Genomic DNA, 4030 nt, shown 5'->3' on the forward strand with positions numbered 1-4030 from the left:
AAGAATGGCATCCAACATTGGATTCTCAACAACATTCCTTCCACTTCTATCTTGGATAGTTCCTGACCGGGCTCCTAGAGTCCAACGCTTTAAAATATAATGTGGTGGCAGTAATTTAATGTTCATCAAATCAAGAACTCTTAGAGCATGGGCGCACAGTAGTCCAATTCTCTCAAATTGCCCACAACTACATGTGGCTGTTTGTTCCAATGGATTACCAACAACTATGCGCTCATCTTCAAATATTGAATCTCCACAAAGGCTACCAACTGCCACTTCAAATACATAATCCCCATCCAATACTTTACTGCAAGCAGCTATAGATCTCACGTACTCTGTTTGAAAACTTTCAAATATGCCAGGAGTGTAAACCTCACTTGCTTGGACTAACATGGGTGTTGTTATTTTGATTCTAGGTAGTTTCTCTCTAGACTCGTACTCTTAATTCTTGTCTCGTTTCCCTTGCACGACCCTTTCAAAACGCTTGAAAAAACGAACAACGTCAAGGTCTGACTTCAGGTGGAGTTTCAAGTCATTGTTTAGGCTCTCACTTAGCTGTGTGCTTCGCATCCCTAAGGTGAAAGCATCCCTCATATAACATTCAGCCCATTTTTCTCTTACTTTATAGATGCTATCAAACCAAGTTTGCTTCTCCACCTTAGTTCTTAGGGTGTAAAAATTCTCTACAAATGTTTCCTTCTCCTCATACCCGAACACGCAAGCACTGAAATCCTTAATAAGATTTGATTCCTTAGTGCAATGAGGAGACAAATGTTTGGTGGCATTTTCCATTATGTGAAAAGTGCATAGTCCATGCCTCGCTTCTGTAAATACATCCTTAATCGCATTTCCCATCGCGGTGTCTTGATCTGTAAATATTGTTCTAGGTTGCTTCTAATTATGTGTTGACAGAAAAGTATCAAACAACCATCGGAAAGAATCAAATGTTTCATCATATAGAAGACAAGCACCAAAAACAACCGTTTCTCTGAAATGATTGAATCCAAGAAATACCCCAAACGGTCTATACCCCTTGTTTGTTCCAAAGGTTGTATCAAAAGTGACCACATCACCGAAATGAGCATAGTCAATGATCATTTTAGCATCAGCCCAAAAAATATTTGTAATCCGTTCTTCGCAGTCCAGTTGCATAGCATACTCAAATGATTGATTCTCGATGGTTCTATCCCGAAAATATTTCAATATACTCCTCGCTTCACCGTAAATTAGCTCCCTTTGCCGCTTAGTACGGAAATAATTTTTGTGATCGCGAGGAGTGTAGCTAAGATTCAAAGATCCTCCAACTTGTCGACTAGCTAGTTCATGTGCGGCTTTTGGCCCAATACCGGACTCATCAGCAGTTTTAATGTCAAAAGCTTGAATTTCTGAAATCTTCCGCTGTGATGGCAATAGATGACATGTTTCCGGCAATTGCAGCTTGTGATTGTGCTCAAGAACAAGATCAAAAACTTCATAATTCCCCACTTCTCGATCTATGGTAAGGCCCATGCGCACCGGGCAATCAGTCCTAATTTCAGCTCGGGGTTGCTTACTCAGGTAATCTCTTTTGTCTGATTTCTTATGTCCCTCTTTGTGACAAACAAATCTGCTTGATGTGATTATACCATCGAACTTACTTGGATTTGCATATCTCTTCCTGACACCAAACCCAATTCTACCTCCGTAATACTCCCAAAAGTTCCAAGCCTCTTCCAAAGTGCTGAATCTCATGCCAATTTGTGGTGCCCAGCTAGGTATGTGACTTGTCCTACAAAAAACAAAAGAATGGGTCAATAGCAAATTATGTTTTTTTTAGAGAAAAGGCTTTCGCCCCGCAGTGCAAGATAAGTTGATTGCTAGTTGAGCTGCACATCATACAACCAAGTTCACAACAGTAGTACATCAAACTAAAAGACAACATCAAGTCTGTTGGTTCCAAGTTGAAGATATAACTGTTCATTGAGCACAAAAAATGAAGTTCAGCAAAATTTTCTTTACCCAGTTTGATTTACAATAACAATGAGAAAACTATTTCTGATGGAAAACAGATCAGACAAAATACAATAATTGTGAGATATGACTTACTCATTTGCTCCTTCATTTTCCTCTTGACCAGTCTCATCCAAACTTGTATTGGTCTGGTTTTCCATCAGATCTGCAATGAAGAATGTCAGAGGTAAATAAATACTGCAGGCCACAAAAAGAAATACCAAAGTTACTGAAAATCATGAGAAGTGGAACTAGTTCGTAATAATATGATACATGTTGCTTACCTGATTTTTGGATTGCCTTTCCACAGTATATGGATGACTCGGCTGGTATGAACAGTGAAGTAGGAGCGCTCTTCCTCGTTGTTGTTGTCAGAGAAGAGGATGATCGAGGGGGGATCTGATCGAGGGTAGGTGAAAGGCCTGAAGGGAGAAGCGTGAAGAACGTTCCGGCGGAGCCGCCGGCGCGTGCTGACGACGCTTTGAGAGGGAGGAGCGCAAAGAGCGTCTCTGCCGCACACGATGCCCTGTTCTGCTTTTTTGGCGCGAGATGACGATACGGCAGCGTATTTTGGCGCCAGTGGAGCGAACGGCTGTGTGGATGGGCTTCCAAAATATCCTGGCCCATATAAGTGCGTTCGCTGGCATCGGCCCTAATCGGAAGGACTAAGAGCATATCCAGCCGCGACCCCAGGACGGCCTTCCCAGACGATATATTTGCGTCGACGCCGAAAAACGGCCCAGTCGCGCTCCCAGGACGCCGAATTCCGCCGGCTCGGCCCGTTTTTGCGCCCGGCGCTCGCAGGCCGAACCCGGCACACTGGAGGGCGCTCGGGGCTCCGGCGCAAGGGAAAAACGTTTCTGGGGCCACATTGACAGGTGAAAAGTCAAGCCACCCGCCCAAATTCGCCTCGTGCCGCTCGCGCTCGGCCGCCACCCTGCGCCATCCTGTCGATCCCGTGCGCCGACCACCGCACGCCGCAGCTAGGTAGACCATCTCTCGCCGGGAAAAAGAAGGGGTTTCGCCGAGGCAGCCTCTTCGCCGCCGCCCCGGGCACCTTTTCCGGCGCTCCGGTCGCGCAGGGCCTGTACACCGGGGGGCTTGCGCCCACCTTGCTCCAATCTCGATTTGCTGTTGTCCGGTACCCTGCTCAGACCTGGTCGAAAGATCAAATGTGGGAGATGACTTGCTGTGTCATCTTGCACAACATGATCATTGAGAGCGAGCAGGAAGAGCCAGTGTTTGACACTGAACCATACCACATGCAGGGTCCTCTTGCCCAAGTTGATCACCAGCTACCGGCAAACTGGACTGACTACCTCAATATGCGTCAGGAGATCCGAGACCCACAGGTGCATCAAGAACTGCAACACGATCTGGTGGAGCACCTATGGAGGCTCAAGGGCTAGGCCGGGAATGACATGTGATGAAACTTGAGTTTTAATTTGTTAAACTATATAATTTGTAGTGAACTATTTGATTTATGTGATGAAACACGCCGAACTATGTGACGAACTAATTGACTTCTATTTGTATGCAAAAATTCGCGCCGAAATCCGCCGAACCGCGCCGAATATGGGCCGATTCACGCAGTTCTCGGGCCGTTTTGGACATATTTGGACCGAAAGCTGGGCTGAATTCGGCGCCTAGGGCGACGGCTGGGTGCCAAACCACCCCCAGCGCCGAGTTTATTGCCGGCGCACCCCCAGGCCGCTCTTTTTCGGCGCCCTGGGGGGCCGAACGGCTGGAGATGCTCTAAGGCACGGTACTTGTGTCGTGCCCAGCGGCACGGTAGATGAGCCAGATCCAACTACAACGCCCCGGCGAATCGAATGGAATCGAATCCAATCGGCAAGCACGCACTCCCTTGCGCGCTCGCCGCCGGCGTCCTCTCCCACCCTCACCGCCGCCCCAAGAGCCCCGCCACCATCCAAGCCTCTCCCACCCCCACCGCCGCCCCAAGAGCCCCGCCACCATCCAAGCCTCTCCCACCCCCACCCTTAACCACCGTCGCCTTTGACTAGGCCGATGTGCTCACCTC

This window comes from Triticum dicoccoides, chromosome 5B (genome assembly GCF_002162155.2).
Source record: "Triticum dicoccoides isolate Atlit2015 ecotype Zavitan chromosome 5B, WEW_v2.0, whole genome shotgun sequence".
Lineage (NCBI taxonomy): Eukaryota > Viridiplantae > Streptophyta > Magnoliopsida > Poales > Poaceae > Triticum > Triticum dicoccoides.